This window comes from Dendrobates tinctorius, unplaced genomic scaffold (genome assembly GCF_039654945.1).
Source record: "Dendrobates tinctorius isolate UK_male_01 unplaced genomic scaffold, ASM3965494v1 ptg000051l, whole genome shotgun sequence".
Classification (NCBI taxonomy): domain Eukaryota; kingdom Metazoa; phylum Chordata; class Amphibia; order Anura; family Dendrobatidae; genus Dendrobates; species Dendrobates tinctorius.
The window spans coordinates 11,758,853-11,779,262 of NW_027361719.1; the positions used below are offsets into that span (position 1 = coordinate 11,758,853).

General features: G+C 43.8%; 1 protein-coding gene across 2 annotated transcripts in view; it reads right to left on the reverse strand.

The window, feature by feature from the left end:
- Positions 1-13,975, reverse strand: part of LOC141091296 (glycoprotein-N-acetylgalactosamine 3-beta-galactosyltransferase 1-like) — an 80,924-nt gene extending 66,949 nt beyond the window's left edge. The window contains exon 1 of one of the 2 annotated variants that reach the window (XM_073576787.1): positions 13,879-13,975. The gene's annotated coding sequence lies outside the window, so the exon portion shown is untranslated. Of the gene's footprint in view, positions 1-9,914; positions 9,983-13,878 lie in introns of those variants that run through there. The other variant, XM_073576789.1, reaches the window with a different exon arrangement.
- Between the last annotated feature and the right edge of the window lie 6,435 nt (positions 13,976-20,410).

The following is a 20,410-nucleotide window of genomic DNA, read 5'->3' on the forward strand; positions in this document are numbered from 1 at the left end:
TACCTGTTTGTTTTTCTAATTTGTGCATTCTAAAATGTTCCTTTTCTGTTGTTCTTCAGCTTCCTGTCCACTGGCCTGTCTTATGCCGCCCTCCACCATGAGTTTCTCATTGGAAGATATACCACGGACCACACATGTGACTTGCGAGAAATACGCAGGTATTTTGGTTGGTGACAGGAAATGGGCCAATCCATCATCAGGAAGCCTAGACATGCAAATGAGCTCAAAAAGCGCTCCAGACATTCAGGAAGTACGCCTCCACGGAGTACAGCAGCGTCATGGCGCCATATTTCCTAAATGTGGAGATGCTCATTGTACTGGTGCAGGAGCGGCCAGAACTCTGGGACCAACGTGATGCCCATTATGCGAACCGGGCAAGAAAGGAGTCGTCATGGAGGCGCATATGTCGCCAGATGTTCCATGATTTTGATGATCGGCCACGTGAGGAGCAGCAGAAATTGAGTAAGTACAAGCCAAAAAATTTTTGAGGAAAAAAAAGATTTTTTATTTTCACGGCTCTGCGTTATAATCTTCTGTGAAGCACTTGGGGGTTCAAGGTGCTCACCACACATCTAGATAAGTTCCTTGGGGGGTCTAGTTTCAAAAATGAGGTCATATGTGGGGGGTTTGCACTGTTTAGGCACAGAGGGGCTCTGCAAATGTAACATGACGCCCGCAGACCATGCCACCAAAGTCAGCATTTCAAAATGTCACTACTTCCCTTCCGAGCCCCGACGTGTGCCCAAACAGTGGTTCCCCCCCACATATGGGGTACCAGCGTACTCAGGACAGACTGTACAACAACTTTTGGGGTTCAATTTCTCCTGTAACCCTTGTGAAAATAAAAAATTGCGAACTAAAAAATATTTATTTTTAGGAAAAAAAAATATTTTTTATTTTCACGGCTCTGCGTTATAAACTTCTGTGAAGCTCACTATGCATCTAGATAAGTTCCTTAGGGGGTCTAGTTTCCAAAATGGGGTCATTTGTGGGGGAGCTCCAAAGTTTAGGCACACAGGGGATCTCCAAACACGACATGGTGTCCGCTAACGATTGGAGCTAATTTTCATTTCAAAAAGTCAAATGGTGCTCCTTCCCTTCTGAGCCCTGCCATGCGCCCAAACAGTGGTTCCCCCTCACATATGGGGTACCAACATACTCAGGACAAACTTGACAACAACTTTTGTGGTCCAATTTCTCCTGTTACCCTTGTAAAAATAAAAAAATAGCGTGCTAAAAAATCATTTTTGAGGAAAAAAATGATTTTTTCATTTTCACGTCTCTGCATTATAAACTTTTGTGAAGCACTTGGGGGTTCAAAGTGCTCACTACACATCTAGATAAATTCCTTTAGGGGTCTAGTTTCCAAAATGGGGTCACTTGTGGGGGGAGCTCCAATGTTTCGGCACACAGGCGCTCTCCAAACGCGACATGGTGTCCGATAACGATTGGAGCTTATTTTCCATTCAAAAAGTCAAATGGTGCTCCTTCCCTTCCGGGCCCTGCCGTGCACCCAAACAGTGGTTTATGACCACATATGAGGTATCGGTGTGCTCAGGAGAAATTGCCCAACAAATTTTAGGATCCATTTTATCCTATTGCCCATGTGAAAATGAAAAAACTGAGGCTAAAAGATAATTTTTGTGAAAAAAAGTACTTTTTTTTTTTTTTTTTTTTACGGATCAATTTGTGAAGCACCTGGGGGTCCAAAGTGATCACTATGCATCTAGATAAGTTACTTGGGGGGTCTAGTTTCCAAAATGGGGTCACTTGTGGGGGAGCTCCAATGTTTAGGCACACAGGGATTCTCCAAACGCGACATGGCAATCGCTAAATATTCCAGCATATTTTCCATTCAAAAAGTCAAATGTGCTCCTTCCCTTCTGAGCCCTGCCGTGCGCCCAAACAGTGGTTTATGACCACATATGAGGTATTGGTGTACTCAGGAGAAATTGCCCAACAAATTTTAGGATCCATTTTATCCTGTTGCCCATGTGAAAATGAAAAAAATGATGCTAAAAGAAAATTTGTGTTGGAAAAATTAAAATGTCCATTTTTTTCCTTCCACGTTGCTTTAGTTCCTGTGAAGCACCTGAAGGGTTAATAATATTCTAGAATGTAGTTTTGAGTAGCTGGAGGGGTGCAGTTTTTACAATGGTGTCACTTTTGGGTATTTTCTGCCATATAGACCCCTCAAAGTGACTTCAAATGTGAGGTGGTCCCTAAAAAAAAAAAAAAAAAAAAAATATGGTTTTACAAATTTTGTTGTACAAATGAAAAATCGCTGGTCAACTTTTAACCCTTATAACTTCCGAACAAAAAAAATATTTTGTTTCCAAAATTGTGCTGATGTAAAGTAGACATGTGGGAAATCGTATTTAGTAACTATTTTGTGTCACATAACTCTCTGGTTTAACAGAATAACAATTCAAAATTTGAAAATTGTGAAATTTTAAATTTTCGCCAAATTTCTGATTTTTTCACAAATAAACGCAAAAATTATTGACCTATATTTACCACTAACATGAAGCCCAATATGTCACGAAAAAACTATCTCAGAATCGCTGGGATGTGTTGCAGCGTTCCAGAGTTATTGCCTCATAAAGGGACACTGGTCAGAATTGCAAAAAATGGCCAGGTCATTAAGGTCAAAATAGGCTGGGTCATGAAGGGGTTAATTTTATTATTTTTTTACCTAACTAAGGGGGTGATAACGGGGGGTTTGATTTACTATTTATGGCGGTTTTTATGTTTGGCGGCTGTCACACGCTAAAAGACGCTTTTTATTGTAAAAATAGTTTTTGCATCACCACATATTGAGAGCTATAATTTTTTCTTATTTTGACCCACCGAGTCGTGTGAGGTCATATTTTTTGCGGGACGAGTTGACGTTTTTATTGGTACTATTTTTGGGCACGTGACATATTTTGATCGATTTTTATTCCGATTTTTGGGACGCAGAATGAACAAAAACCAGCGTTACATGAATTTCTTTTGGGGGGGTGCGTTTACACCGGTCCGCCTGCGGTAAAATTGATAAGGCCCTTTTATTCTTCGGGTCAGTACGGTTACAGCGATACCTCATTTATGTCGCTTTTTTATGTTTTGTCGGTTTTATGCAATGAAAACAATTTTATGTAAAAAATTATTTTTGCATCGCTTTACTCTGCGAGCTATAACTTTTTTATTCTTTTGCTGATGATGCTGTAGGGCAGCTCGTTTTTTGCAGGACAAGATGACTTTTTCAGCGGTACCATGGATATTTATATGCGTCTTTTTGATCGCGCATTATTGCACTTTTTGTTCGGCGGTATGATAATAAATCATTATTTTTTGTTTTGTTTTTTATTTTTATTTTTTAAGGGGTTCTCTAAAGAGGTTAACTAATGGGACAGTTTTATAGGGCGGGTAGTTACGGACGCGGCGATACCAAATGTGTACTTTTATTGTTTTTTTTTATTTCCAAAAAATGAATTTATTTGGGAATATTTTTTTTTTTTTTTTTACTTTATTACATTGTCCCATGGGGGACATAGCTGTCAAGTGACAGATCACTTTGACAGATCAGCGATATGTCACAGGCACTGCACAAGGCTTCCTCGTGCCTGCGCTTTGCAGGCACTGAGGAAGTCAGCTCCCTGCAGGCCCCCGAAGGTCCCCGTCGCCATCTTGGATCCGGAGACCTGCAGGGAAAGAGCCCCCCGCAGCAGCGCTGCACATTGCGCTGCTGTGGGGGGCTCAGGGGAGAACGGAGGGAGCCCCCTCCCTACCGATGCTTCCCTTTAACCCCCGGTACGCCACGATCGTGTTTGATCGCAGTGTGCAAGGGGTTAATTTGTCGGGGGCAGTCCGTGACCGCCCCTGACACACTGTGCCGGGTGTCAGCTGTGATAATCAGCTGATACCCGGCCGCGATCAGCAGCGCTCACCACGTGGGCGCCGCTGATCGCTATGACGTAATATTCCGTCCATGGGAATTAGGTCCAGGGTCACATGGACGGAATATTACGTCCATTGTAGGTAAGGGGTTAAACAACAACAAGACGGATTTCAACAACCAAGGTATCAACCTACTGGACAATCCTGCTGACAGGTTCCATTTAAGGAATACCTCTGCTCTTCATGAATTTGATAAGTGGGGTGCCCATACCCAGTCACACCCATGTTGTGACTTTTCAAGCTTTTCACACAAGTTTTGTGGCTAAAAGGTTTATGACAATGACAGCCATAGATGTCAGGGAACAGATGTCATAGAATTCCTTTAATTAATGATGTCCATTTCACAGATGTCAGGGCATGCTGACTGATGTAATTTGCTCAAAAGTTAGAACACCCTGGTATAAAACAAATCCTCACATTTCAGAAAGCAAACAACATCAAATATACTGTAAATCCAGACACAAAAATACTGAATAGTGCATGTGTGTCAATAGTTACTATTGCACCTACTATGAAGTGTACTGTACAGAGCTCAGTGCATCAAGGATCTCAACCAGAAATACTAGGATTTGATACAGTGTAAAGGGGGTAAGATATGATGTCTCTCATCCCTCCTTTCCCTCTATTTGCCTACCAGCTCTTAATGTTTACAGGTGTGTTTTATGACTGCCTGCGGTACTGCTACATGTATAACTATGTATTACCGCTAGTGATGAGCGAGTATACTCGGTGCTCAGATTTTCCAGAGCATGCTCGGGTGTCCTCCGAGTATTTTGGCGTGCTCAGAGTTTAGTTTTCGGCATCTCAGCTGCATGATTTGCGACTTGTAGACAGGCTGAATATATGTGGAAATTCCCTAACAAACAGGCATTCCACATATGTATTCAAGCTGTCTAGCAGCTGTAAATCATGCAGCTGAGACGACGAAAACTAAATCTCCGAGCACGCCAAAATACTCAGAGGACACACGAGCATGCTCGGGAAAACCCGACCAACAAGTATACTCGCTCATGACTAATTACCGCTCATTCCTTATGGTATTGCTACTTGAATGTGTTACCATTATAGAGAAAACTGTATATACTGCCTTGTATTCGTGTATTATAATATTGCATATATATTATGTGTACTTTGTGTATGTACAGTCAGGGGAAGTTAGTACATCATTCTTGGGGCACCCTTAGTACATAGTTCCCCCATAGACCGGGTAGTTGTAATTATGTTGGCCACTAGATGGGGGCATGCTAGTGGGGCCTAATAGGAGGCTCATAGAGGGTTAATTGTAGGAGGGGCTGCCGAGAGTTAAGGTTAGTGTTGAAGAGTGGTTTAGTCAGACGGTGCCAGGGTGCCCAAGTGTACACATGGGCTATAGGCCCGGACAACTTGGCAGTCACGAAATGTTAAGTCGTTATAGCCCATGTTACCCATGGCCACTGCGTGTCTTAGCAGTGGGTCAGAACAGGAAAAGGAAGATGTGGCATCTTACCGCCTGGGCCAATGCTTTTAGGGCAGAAGTTGGCTGGACTAAGGAGATGAAAGAAGTTGGAGCTTCGACAAGATGGGTACAGACAGGCCGGATGCTTCACCAGGGGTCACCAAACGTAGTGATTGATTAATTCATGTCTGGGGCGAAACAGGTTGAAGGAAATGTCATTATAGTGAAGTCAGGCCTGGAAGGAACTGGGAAGCAGTACGGTCCAGTCTGGGTGTGTACTGCACAGAAGTGACAACAAGCAAGGGAAAGATCAGGAAGCAAGCAAATGTTATATTGTACCAACTGTGGATGTAACGTGCAAAATCCTAAGTAAAGAAAGTGTTAAAGTTGTCTCTGACTGTGTCTCCATTGATGGGGGTCGCCAAGAAGAGAGACCGTTATAGCCTGGGAAGTGCCCGGCTGAAGATGAAGCTGGAGATGCAGGTATGCCGAAGAGCATAGTATTGTTTCATGTAGAGGAAGGACTGGACACAGCTGCCACCGGAATGCAGGTCACAACTACAGTCCTGTCCCTCCCTTACAACAGAACAGGTAAATGTTCATTCTGAACATACATTTTCAATAGAACCTGATTAACAGGTTGGTAATTTGAAGGCACTGATAATAATCCAAGGTGTGGTAATGGCGATGCAATTAGATTTTTACAATCACAGATTGTACTTTCTCCAGAATGAAAATTTTCACGACTTTACTTTAAAAAAAAAAATACTTGTATGTACTGTGTGTGTGTGTGTGTGTGTGTGTGTGTGTGTATATATATATATATATATATAATATACACACACATACAGTGGGCACGAAAAGTATTCAGACCCCTTTAAATTTTTCACTCTTTGTTTAGTTGCAGTCATTTGGTAAATTCAAAAAAGTTCATTTTACGCATTAATGTACACTCTGCACCCCATCTTGATTGAAAAAAAACAGAAATGTAGAAAGTTTTGCAAATTTATTAAAAAATAAAAACTGAAATATTACATGGACATAAGTATTCAGACCCATTGCTCAGTCACTCATATTTAACTCACATGCTGTCCATTTCCTTGTGATCCTCCTTGAGATGGTTCTACTCCTTCACTGGAGTCCAGCTGTGTTTAATTAAACTGATAGGACTTGATTTGTGTATATATAAGACCTCACAGTGCATATAAGACCAAATGAGAATCATGAGGTCAAAGGAACTGGCCAAGGAGCTCAGAGACAGAACTGTGGCAAGGCACATCTGGCCAAGGTTACAAAAGAATTTCTGCAGTACTCAAGGTTCCTAAGAGCACAGTGACCTCCATAATCCTTAAATGGAAGAAGTTTGGGACCTCCAGAAGTCTTCCTAGACCTGGCCGTCCAGCCAAACTGAGCAATCGTGGGAGAAGAGCCTTGGTGAGAGAGGCAAAGAAGAACCCCAAGATCACTGTGGCTGAGCTCCACAGATGCAATAGGGATATGGAAGAAAGTTCTACAAAGTCAACTATCACTGCAGCCCTCTACGAGTCGAGCCTTTATGCCAGAGTGGCCGGACGGAAGCCTCTCCTCAGTGCACAACATATGTGTGTATGTGTTTTTCAGCTGCAGGAAGAGTACAACTGTTGCAATTGAAGCAAACATTAATGCAGCCAAGTACAGAGATATCCTGGATGAAAGCTTCTTCCAGAGTGCTCTGGACCTCAGACTTGGCCGAAGTTTCACCTTCCAACAAGACCATGACCCTAAGCACACAGCTAAAATAACAAATGAGTGGTTTCAGAACAACTCTTTGACCATTCTTGAATGGCCCAGCCATAGCCCTGACTTAAACCCAATTGAGCATCTCTGGAGAGACCTGAAAATGGCTGTTCACCATCCAACCTGATGGAATTGGAGAGGATCTGCAAGGAAGAATGGCAGAGGATCCCCAAATCCAAGTGTGAAAAACTTGTTGCATCATTCCCATGAAGACACATGGTTCTACTAGCTCAAAAGGGTGCTTCTACTCAATACTGAGCAAAGGGTCTGAATTTACCAAATGGATGCAATGAAACAAAGAGTGAAAAATTTAAAGGTATCTGAATATTTTCTGTACCCACTATATGTCCCCATATTGTAGTTATGTCCCCATCCAGGTCCTCATATTGTAGTTATGTCCCCATTGTGACAGGGTCACTGGCGCTGTATGTGAGGGGAGAAATGTGTCACGAAGATTGCTTTCTTCCATTATGTGAAACCCATACGTTTCTCCCCAGCATGCTATGTCCTAAAGGGGTTAACCAGCCATAACAAGGGTCAAGTTTTTAGTGAGTAGTTGAGAGATGGGCAAGAAGGACAACCCCTCAGACCATATTGTAGATATGTGTCCATATCTAGGTCCCCATATTGTAGTTATGTCCTCATCCAGCTCACCATATTGTAGATATGTAGTTAGGGCCCCATCCAGGTTCCCATATTTGGATATGTCCCTTATTGTGCCATGCTTCATGTACACAAAAAAAGGAAAGAGAATTTTCTCCCCTGTCTTCTGTTCCCTCTGCATCCTTACTGTACATGTGGCCGTAGTCACCGTGGACCCCTTGATGATTGTGGCCCGATACAGGAGCCACCACCGGAAGAACTTTATTTTAGTTGAATGTGTGCCCTTGGATTCACATTCAATTGAAATGTATTGCAGCGCAGAGACTCTCTGCATAGCAGTACCAATGCAAGCCGCCGGCCAGTCAGAGGCTAGCAGCTGACATCTGAATGCTAGCTCATGACTGCGATATCACACACTGCCACGCCGGCAGGCCTATGTCAGTTGCTGGCCTCTAATTGGCAGGCAGCTGGCATAGGTATTGCTGTGTAGAGTCTCTGCTCAGCAATACATTTCAATTGAATGTGCGTCTAAAGACACACATTCAACCTGGACCGGGCAGGGATCACCAAATGGTCTACAGTGCCTGCGGGCCACATGAAGGAGCCTCAGGGGCCACATGTGGCCCCCTGGGATGCATGTTTGGGACCCTTGCTTTAGATGCTGGCCAGTGCCAGTTGTGTGTTGCTGGAGTTAGTGTGCTCTGCGCTTCAACCTATGGAGTGTTTGCAGCAGTCGCAGTTTCTCCTATTTAATGTATATACAGCAGTGTGTACTATATGATTTATATACAGCAGTCTCAGTGTTTACTATGTTATGCATATACAACAGTATCAGTGTCTAATATGTGATGTGTATACAGCAGTTAGTGTCTCCTTTATGATGTATATACATCAGTCTCAGTGTATCCTATGTGATGTATACACAGCAGTCTCAGTGTGTCCTATAGGAAGTATACAGCAGTCTCAATGTATCCTTTATGATGTTTAGGCAACAATCTCAGTGTCTCCTACATGATGTGTACAGCAGAGTTTCAGTGTTTCCTATGTTATGAATAGATAGCAGTCGGCGTCTCCTATGTGATGTACTGTATATACGGCAGTCTCAGTAAATTTTTGTTATGTATATACAGTAGATTCTCAGTGTCTCCTATGTAATGTGTACATAGGAGTCTTAGTGTTAGCTACGTGATGTATAGTGTAAAGTTGACTTCTTACAAAGAGACGACTGCACTCCAGACTGACCAATGCAAACCTGGAAAACCAGTTGGCAGTAGCTACATCATGAATACAATCTAACATCGCAGGCATCGTCAAAGAGAAGCAGTTCCAGTCATCACATTAGGGGTGAATTGTTAAAATGTTTGACCAAATATAGCAGGATCACTTTTAAGTTAATTATGTTAATAAATTTGTTCGGCTCGTGAACAATATAATAAATATAAAAAAAGTTCTCCACCCCTGTCATAATCTCATGAACGGTAGTTAAGAAGCTGCTGCTGTGGCATATGCTGTCATGGTACGTTACAGGGGTATTCCAAGATTTAAAATGTATCCCCTATTCATAGGTAGGGGTTAACTTACTAACCACTGTGACCATCAACAATCCTATGAATAAAGCTCTGGCCCACTGGATGGCTGCATCACTAGACGGGGCGCAGTCTCGCTTATTACAAGCGTATGGAGCGAAACTGTGGCCACTAGTTGGATTCTGGCAAGGAGCATGTATAACGCATACATACGGTCCTGGCTCAGAAACTGGCGAATCCCTAAAGCGCACAGTGCGTTTGCTGGGGGGATTCATGGTCACACAGAGTGACTACAGACTTATCATTTTGGACCAGACAACCATTTTAAAGACAGGGCCCCAGAGTGCTGTTATTGGGGTCTCTGAGGGTCCCAGCAGTCACACTACCAGCAGAGGCGTAGCTAGGGGTTTAGCTCAGGGGGGGCGAAACATCTGAGTGCGCCCCTAACCAGGTAACCCTGATTACAACTATAGTGGCACACCCTAATTGTCAGCATAGGGGAACTTGCTGATGAGCATGGTATTACTGAAAATAAATCTCTATAAAAAAACACTGTTATTACCGCCATATGGTGCTAGATATCTCTACTGCATAACATACAGGAGTTTACACTACAGGTATAAATAGTGACTTACTGATGGCGTTCTTTCTGATGTAAACATTCACTCTTCCTGTCTTTTCCATCTGGCCCAGACCATCATGACAACTTCTCCAGCCAGGTCTCAGCTGCAGAGATTAAAACAAAGACACATATGATTTCTCACTTTTCCAGCATCGTTCCCATCTATTCCCTACCTGCACAAACTCCTCATCCTACTGATACTGCCACCTTTGACAGTCACAAAACTCTGAGTGCCCCTATAACAATAATGTTTCTTAAGTGCCCACTTAACATTTAATATTGTCCAGAGTCCCAAAATGTACAGCTCCCCTATACAAAGAATAAGGGACTCTCAGATCCACTATACACAGTATTTTTCCCTACAGCTCCCCCAAATAAAGTATTGGTGGCCCACAGCTGTGGGCCCACAGCTTCCATATATACAGTATTATGGGCCCACATGTTCCCTATACACAGTATGGTGGGTCCACAGCTCCTCTATGCACAATATGAAGAGCCTACAGCTTCCCTATACATAGCAGGGTGGGTCCACAGCTCTCCTATACACGGTATGAGGGGCCCACAGCTGCCCTATAAACAATATGATGGGCCCTCTGCTCTCAAACACAATATAATGAACTCCACAGTAGTCATCACAGTGGATAAAGGCCCCCACAGTAACACCGCACTATATAATTGCCTCCACACTGTCATGGCTCCCACAGTAACCCCAATACTATATCTTGGCCTTCACACTTTATATTAGCCTCTGTAGTAGTCTCCACACTATATGATGGCCCCTTAACTGTAAAATGGCCCCCATATTAGCTCTCACATTGTACAATGGCCCTACAGTAGTCCCCATACTTTATATTGACTCCCACACTGTATGAGGGCCTCTCATAGTAGTTCCCATATTAGCACCCAAACTGTATGATGGCCCCAACAGTAGTCCTCACACTGTATAATGGCCCCCACACCATATGAGGGCCCCCTGAAATTGTGTTCACATTGGACTAAATGGATTGTGACTATAATGTAATTCTTGTTACATACCTCTCTTGCGTGCTGAGTTCTTCTTATATTAACATTTAATAAAGTCCCCCGAGTCCCCATGTACAGTAATAATGGCCCCAGTATCGGTGATGTGAGCAGGTGGTCATGTGACGGCAGGTATACAACTTGCAGTCATGTGTCGACTACACTCTTTTGGCTTCTCGCAATTCTTTTTTATTGAAAGACGCCCAACGTGTCTAGTCAGCATGTGCAAATAGCACACATGAGCTTGCATGACCACCTGATCGGACTCATGGCAGCAGACACAATGCACCTTGTCATACGGCAGTCTGTAGTCACATTGACTGCAAACTGGGAGAAGCCGCCGGGGACCTGTCTGTAGGACTAGTGCACAGCGCCGCTCGCTCCCCAGCAGCTATTAGTATGTTTTTCTCTGAAACGCTGCAGCTTTTGGGTATGTGCACACGTGGATTGCTGTGCGGATCCGCAAGAGATTACAATACAATGTTTTCCTATGGAAAAAAAATACCCTGTGCACATACTGTAGAAAAATCCACGTAGAAACACAGCAGTTTATTTTCTGCGGCATGTCAATTCTTTGTGTGGATTCTGCAGCGTTTTTACACCCATTCCATTATAGGAATCCACAGGTGTAAAAACGCAGGTGAAATCTGCAGGTAAAACGCGGATTCTACCAGAAATAGCAGATTCTGCGCAGAAAATTCCAAACACGAATCCGCAACGTGTGCACATACCCTTACAGAGACATTCCTACCTGATGAGAGACTACAGCCGGCGCTGATACACGCTGCATATAGTTTGAGCAGCCTGTATCACCTGTCAGGCTCCCTGTAAAGGGGTAGTCCAGGCTGGGATAAAAGTTTGCAGTCAATCTATGTGACTACAGACTGCCGTATGACAAGGTGCATTGTGTCTGCTGCCATGAGTCCGATCAGGTGCGATCAGGTGGTCATGCAAGCTCATGTGTGCTATTTGCACATGCTGACTAGACACGTTGGGCGTCTTTCAATAAAAAAGAATTGCGAGAAGCCAAAAGAGTGTAGTCGACACATGACTGCAAGTTGTATACCTGCCGTCACATGACCACCTGCTCACATCACCGATACTGGGGCCATTATTACTGTACATGGGGGACTCGGGGGACTTTATTAAATGTTAATATAAGTAGAACTCAGCACGCAAGAGAGGTATGTAACAAGAATTACATTATAGTCACAATCCATTTAGTCCAATGTGAACACAATTTCAGGGGGCCCTCATATGGTGTGGGGGCCATTATACAGTGTGAGGACTACTGTTGGGGCCATTATACAGTGTGAGGACTACTGTTGGGGCCATTATACAGTGTGAGGACTACTGTTGGGGCCATTATACAGTTTGGGTGCTAATATGGGAACTACTATGAGAGGCCCTCATACAGTGTGGGAGTCTATATAAAGTATGGGGACTACTGTAGGGCCATTGTACAATGTGAGAGCTAATACGGGGGCCATCATATAGTGTGGAGACTACTGTAGAGGCTAATATAAAGTGTGAGGGCCAAGATATAGTATTGGGGTTACTGTGGGAGCCATAACTGTATGGAGGCAATTATATAGTGCGGTGTTACTGTGGGGGCCTTTATCCACTGTGATGACTACTGTGGAGTTCATTATATTGTGTTTGAGAGCAGAGGGCCCATCATATTGTTTATAGGGCAGCTGTGGGCCCCTCATACCGTGTATAGGAGAGCTGTGGACCCACCCTGCTATGTCGAGGGAAGCTGTAGGCTCTTCATATTGTGCATAGAGAAGCTGTGGACCCACCATACTGTGTATAGGGAACATGTGGGCCCATAATACTGTATGTATGGAAGCTGTGGGCCCACAGCTGTGGGCCACCCATACTTTATTTGGGGGAGCTGTAGGGAAAAATACTGTGTATAGTGGATCTGTGAGTCCCTTATTCTGTGTATAGGGGAGCTGTACATTTTGGGACTCTGGACAATATTAAATGTTAAGTGGGCACTTAAGAAACATTATTGTTATAGGGGCACTCAGAGTTTTGTGACTGTCAAAGGTGGCAGTATCAGTAGGATGAGGAGTTTGTGCAGGCAGGGAATAGATGGGAACGATGCTGGAAAAGTGAGAAATCATATGTGTCTTTGTTTTAATCTCTGCAGCTGAGATCTAGCTGGAAAAGTTGTCATGATGGTCTGGGCCAGATGGAAAAGACAGGAAGAGTGAATGTTTACATCAGAAAGAACGTTACCAGTGAGTCACTATTTATACCTGTAGTGTAAACTCCTGTATGTTATGCAGTAGAGATATCTAGCACCACATAGCGGTAATAGTGTCATTTTTATAGAGATTTATTTTCAGTAATACCATGCTCATCAGCAAGTTCCCCTATGCTGACAATTAGGGTGTGCCACTATTTTTGTAATCAGGGTTACCTGGTTAGGGGCCCACTCAGATGTTTCGCCCCCCCCCCCCCCGAGCTAAACCCCTACGCCTCTGCCTTTAAGTTATTTTTTTTGTGTGACTGCATAATTGCTACAACATGTTGACAAAATGACAGCTCTCTGTTTCTGAGAAGCAAATTTAAATGTATGAATCCATATGGATTGACTCCTCATATTTTCAAAAATGACCTTTGCAACGTCAAAAATGTCAGTATATAAGTAACGGAACAAAACAGTAGAACTAAATTTTGGCTACTTAGATGATCCTGTTACATGTATTTGACATATTGCAGAAGACAATTTTGCCTGAATTTCCCCACAAAATGTCTTTTTTGGCACTGTTAAGTTTACTGTTACTGAAAGCATTATCCTTTCCTTCTACAAGTCAGTTATGACTCAAGCTCACAGGATTTGTCAATGTGATTTCCTTGCATGTATCTTATATTAACATACAACACAATATTGTCTAGTTTTTCTTAGTCAACCAAGAATAATACAGTTATCTGGAACTACTGACCTCTTCAGGGGGCTCTTTTGGCTTGCTGAGAGCCATGTGCTGTGTGAGCGTATAGGACAGGACCTTGTTCTTGCTTCTCATATCTCAAGAATTTTTCAGGAAGTGAGAAATATGCAAAACAGACTTTTATAACATTTTATAAACTCGCATAGTCTGCAATGCGAAGCAGGGAAGAGCTTCCTGTTTTCTTGAACTGAACTTGCCAAGACAGCAGAGAGCTGCACATAAATCGCTTGCTCACAAGTACATCACCAGTTTCCTAAAATGAAAACTATAGGGGACATAAGGGGGGGTCATTGCAATGCGGTTATTGATTTTATAAAAAGGATAAATTGGTTTAAAAAGAATGTTATCAGCAATTTTTTACTATGTAAACTGAAGACAACATGCTGTAGGGTTTAATACCAGTGGCATAACTAGAGTCTGAGTCTGATGAGCCCTGGTGCAAGATTTGAAGCGGCCCCCTGATATATATATAAATAAGGAAATTTCTAAGTGGCCCTAAACTTTTGAACGGTAGTGTATATGTGGCACCCCTGAGGGTTCAGTCGCCACAGAGGTACTGCACCTCATCCTGAGGTGTGGTATCCCACTACCCAGGTAAGATGGAGACACCTGACCAGACTCCAGCACCTACACCCAGCATGGAAGCCTTAGAACAGCAGAGCACCCTCTATGGCCCTTGTTTGGTTCATGAAGGGTGCCGGGAGGTGGGTGGAGCTTAGATTGCACTAAAGAGTGGGAGAACAGATAGGAAGAGGGCAGATCCCCAGAGAGGGATGGAGTGAAAGGATGTTTATGCATCAGCCTCCTGTGAGGTGGAGCTGCTGGCAAGGAAGGGAAGAGAAAGATTAGTTCTCAGAAGAAAGGAAAAAAAGGAAAGTGAGGAGGAGAGAACTGGGATCGGAGCTAGAGCAGAGCTCATTCCTAAGTTTATGCGCCAAAGGCCGGGCGCCGGTATCCGAGGCTGTGTGTGTGATACTAATGATCCTACAGCAGAAACCGGAGGAACAGAAGTTGTGACCACTTTATTCCCACCTAAGACTCAACGAGACAGTAGCAACGTGTGTGAGCCGGGACATGATGGTAAGTAGTCCCCCCGAAGTAGGCTACAGCTGCCTGTCATGCGAGTGAAATTCTGAGTAACAGCAAGAAAGAGGAACATGAGTGTAATGCATAACTACAAGTACTTCAGATTAGCGCTAGTAAGGAGACGTTCAGAAAAGGCACATGAAAGGGAGTGCCGGGAGGGTGTACTCCATCTGCCTGGGAGTTGGCTGAGCACCTCACCTGGAGAACACGGCAATGAAGCAGGCACCTGTCTATGCCAGAAACATAAGTAAAGCATTGGAACTGCATTCAGCTGTGTCATTGCCGCCTTCCTGCACCAACCCCTTCAGCACCCCTACATCTCTGTGCCTAAACACTACACTATCTACCTCAACATCTATTACAACTGCCCTGGGACTACAGCTCTGCCTGTGGAGAGCTATTACACCTCTGCTGCATCCCACCATCTGTCCCAGAGGATCTGCACTGCAGCGCTGGTCCCCTTCTGACCACAGGTGGCGTCACAAACTTATCTACACATAAACTCTATTCCACCTATTTTACATGGACACCCAGGGCCACAGACCGGGTCACCGCCACCGCAACACATTCCCTTTAAGACACCAGCCTGGTACCCAGTGAGCGATCCCCACTTGCCCTGGGGGTGATCTATATATATATATTTCCTTTTTTGGCGCCTCAGCACCACTCCTGGCCCGCTGCCGTCGCTCACGTTGGTACTATTCTCTGTAGCTGCGCCACCGTCTAGTGACATCAGACACTGCAAAGTAACAATAAAGGCTTTAACTTTCAATCAGTGTTTGCCTTGCCAAATGTAGGCTACAGTGTAATGTGGCCTGCTACTTGGCAAGTGTAAAGTGTGAAATAGGCAGGATATTACAAGCAAAATCACATATGATGATGTTATGTTCATTTGTTGCTTCATTTTGAAATTTTTTTTTGGTTTATAATTGTACTTACCAATTTCCTGCTGCTCCCTCACGAGAACGTTCCTCATAATTGGGAAACATTTGTGTGCAGATTCTCTTCCACGCGGCATCCTTTCGTGAGCGGTCAGTGTAATGTGCGTCATACTGGTCCCATAGTTCTGGCCTCTGCTGAACCAATACTAGCTGCTTCTCGACATTGATTTGTGTGGCCATGCTGCTGGACTCCAGGATTTTTCTAGAGGTTGCTAGGGAAATTTTCATGCCAAAGCTTCCAGATAATGGATGAGGCAATTTCCTGTCGCCTGCTATTTTTCACGTCACACTGATGATCCATGTGTTGTGCGATATTTTTTTATTTTTTTCCTCGCACCCATAGACTTTCATTGGTGAGATTTGGCCAATATAAAAACACATGTAAAAAAACGCAAGGAAACTAAGGTGCGGAATTGTTGCTGAAATTCTGTAGTGTCAAAAACTCAACAAACACTGATCGTGGGAACGTATGCTTAAAGCAGGGGTAGGGAATCTTTTTTCTGCCAAGGGCCATTTGGATATTTATACCATCCTTCAGGGGCCACACAATCTCCACCCACAAATTACATCCTGACTCTGGCACTGGTTTCATGACTTAATCTTTCATTGCATGCCCTTCAATGTTCAGTAGTAAACACTGCGTGTGTGTGCTAACAGAGCAAGAAGAAATTAATGAGATTGTGGCAATCAAAATACAGCTCGGGGGTCTGATAAAAGGTCATCGAGGGCCGTAAATGGCCCTGGGGCCTGAGGTTCCCCACCCCTGGCTTAAAGCAATGAAAGGCGATGACTGATTATATCATGCATCATGGAAACTGCAGCTTGTGATACCTTGTGATCCACCATTGCCAGGTTATGAAGGACGTGCGTTGCCTACTGAGACCCTTTAAAGAAGGTACAACATTTGTTGATAGAGACAACTGTGGCATCAACTAAATCATTCCCTTCAAAATTTTATTGGAAGAAAAAATGCAAGAAAGAAACTTCCAAGTGGTCAATTTTGGGGGCAGATTCAAACTTGAAAGAGGTTCTTGAGGAATGTCCTGTAAGATGATGAGGTGGCCACCTCTAATTTGATGGTGGCTTAAAGGCATGCCCATATGTGGTAATAGCAGGTACGCAGGATGCAGTGACGAGACGCGAGACAGATATGACTTTAAACGTTAACTTTTATAGATAAATGCCGTTAGGGCTATTGTTACGCAACCAACAGAATAACAGTAGTTGTCCTCACAGGGAGCCAATACACATAAACAAGGATTGGGAGAACACAAGTAAGACGGGTCACTATAGGGCCGCAGAATGGCCGACTATGGGACCTTAGTCACTGTATCACTTATCCGTCCTGACGTCCCTCGGCGTTCTGTTCCACAGTGTGCCTGCGTCGCAGACACTGGGCCCAGCCACTGAAGATCTGGTGTAGTCTTTGGGCGTTCCGACGCCCAGGAGAAGCAGGGGCACAACAGGCCCGCGGAGAGTTCTTTGGCGGGATGTCCCCCAGTGGAGGCAGCGGGATACCGCCTGGGGGTGGGAGAGTGGAGGTCGCAACTCCCTGATAGGGACTGGCAGTGGCGGTGATAAGTGGCAGTTGACAGGCCACAGGCACAGTCTGCGGCCACACTGGAGTATCCGCAGCGGGCACAGGCCCAGTCTCTACCCCGGACTGGAGCGGGGCGGTGGCAGCTGCGGGCGGCAAAGGAGCAGTCACCGCCGTGGTAGGGAGTGAAGTGGCTGTGGGCAGCCAGGAGGAGGCCGCAGCCGAGAGCTGGAGTGAGGCGGCATCAGCCGCTGACGGCTGCGAGCAGGCCGCAGCCGAGAGCTGGAGTGAGGCAGCAGTCTTCTTTTGTCGGTAAGCTCGGCGCCGTCTCCCTACAGTCCACTGAGAGTCTCCCTCCTGTCGCTGTCCTCCTCTGGTAGCTGCTCGTGGCTCTCGCTCTCTGGGCCTCACCAAGTCTCCACCTCCTTCTCTCTCGTTCTGCTGACTCACACAGTCTGGCCCTCTCCGCCCCTCTTCTCTGGACTCCTCCCCCAACTTCCCTGTTAGTCTCAGCGGTCCATCCCCTAGCTCTGCTCCCTGGAAACAGATACCCCAGGAACCTAGAAGACGGTCCCTTCGGTTCCGGCCCGGGTACTTGGCGGAGGCCTCTCCTCCTAGACATACACTGTTTAGGTGGATACTCTTAACCCACTCGATTCATATACATATAAACATCAGGGATTTCAATAAATAAAATGCAAGGTATACGGAATCTTATTTTTATTTGACTTGTTTATATAGCTCCATTAATACCACAGAGCGTAACAGACATCATCATCCCTGTCCCCAGTGGAGTTCACAGTCTAAATTCCCTATTAGCATGTCTGTAGAGTGTGTAAGGAAACCAGTGAACCTGGAGGAAATCCATGCAAACACGGAGACAACATACAAACTCCTTGCAGATGTTATCCTTGATGGACCCCAGCTCTGCAAGCCTACATTGCTAACCACTGAGCCACCAGGCTTCCCTATATACCATTCTGCTCTATAACACACTGTCCACTGATTGGACTACATGTAGAACATGACAGGCTGCCTATAAAGTGTAAATGCAGTTTCAGGAAACTTTTCAGACCTGTCATATGTGCAAGAAGAATAATTGTTTTTGGCCATTATATGGCCATGTCATATCCTGTATTTTAGCAGTTTTGTTTCTGCATTTGCAGTCTCAACAGTTTGACCTTGTGTTTGCCTTTTTTTACTACAGATTCTCACCTTTCCCCATTTTATACACTTTTATAGGTACTCATGATGTTTTTTGCCAACAGATTTTGGATATATGGTATGTATATGACATATTTTTCAAGTATTTCAAGAAGAAAAACTTCAAAGGAAACATTGGCACTTTTGTCCTGAAGGATTTTGTAGCTTTTTTTTATTATTTTGAGAGCCTCACTTTCTTTTAAACAAATTTCTTTAGTGTTTTTTTTTTTTTTTGTGGTATTTTTTTAATGGTCTTTTCTGGTTATTTTTATTTGAACTCCATTCAAATATGAAGAACCTGATAATGGTTTTTCAAGCAAAATCAATGGCAAAACACTATTGAGCTTTCCCACTGACTTGTATTGTAAAGTATTGAGCATCTTCAGATCGGCATACTGGAGCAGCTCAGTGAAACAGGGCACATGGCAGTGAACTGATAAGATGGACGGTTTGTACTACAAAGTGCCATGATGGTGTTGAGATCCTGCATTCTGTCTACTCTGTGGGTCATTGCAGCACCCCATAAACTACCTACAAATTACTGGATGGATCTGCTCATTGCCACAGCCCACAGATTGTAAAAGCGCAGGATGTGTTCACAGCTGGGTTGATCTGGTAACAGACTTTGTAGTAAAAATCATCCAGGGCATCAGCACTTCAATGTGGCCCATGTGTTATACTAAGCACAGAGCCTCATCACTGCCACTTACCCACTGCAACAACTATTCTATAACCAAATCCCCCTATGCATCAGTGGAGATCATATATTTAGAAGTAGACACTCTCAAATTTGTCTCTGCTTACAAGATCTGTCCTCCAGAGGTTTAGACTCAGCGTATAGCTCTGGGCTACAAAGTAATGGCAGCAGTCTTCCCCTTCTGTTGTGAAATGCGCAGTGCAGCGATAGCTTAGGATATGGGGTCGGAGACTGTCGGGGACACACTTCTCAGAACATGACGTTGGTGTGTCTGCATGGGTTAATTTATCTCCTCTCACTCAATTCAGCACTTAACCTCAATTGCAGACTATAAAGTGATCATAAATCACATCCCCAACACGAACTACACAACACAGATACAGATATGGATATGCAACATGCTGCCACCACTCATCAAACACACTGGGTGATGAGTCCCTGAAATACATCAGACAATCAAAAAAAGTTCACACACTCTTGAAAGGCTAAGGATTCTTTAGAGCATACAATGATCAAACTTTTTAAAGTTTTACGATTTAGTTTAAAAAGTACAGTGCTTAAAACAAAAGATATAAAAAGGTGAAAAAAAAAAATAACACACAAATATGCCAAAGTTAAAATTTTAAAATTTAACCCCTTAAGCCCCAAGGGTGGTTTGCACGTTCATGACCGGGCCAATTTTTACAATTCTGACCACTGTCCCTTTATGAGGTTATAACTCAAACGCTTTCATGGATCCCGGTGATTCTGATATTGTTTTCTTGTGACATATTGTACTTCATGTTACTGGTAAAATTTCATTCATATAACTTGTGTTTATTTGTGAAAAAAACGGAAATTTGGCGAAAATTTTGAAAATTTCGCAATTTTCCAAATTTGAATTTTTATGCCCTTAAATCACAGAGATACGGCACACAAAAAACTTAACAAATAACATTTCCCACATGTTTACTTTACATCAGCACAATTTTGGAACCAAAAGTTTTTTTTGTTAGGAAGTTATAAGGGTTAAAAATTGACCAGCGATTTCTCATTTTTGCAACACCATTTTATTTTTACGGA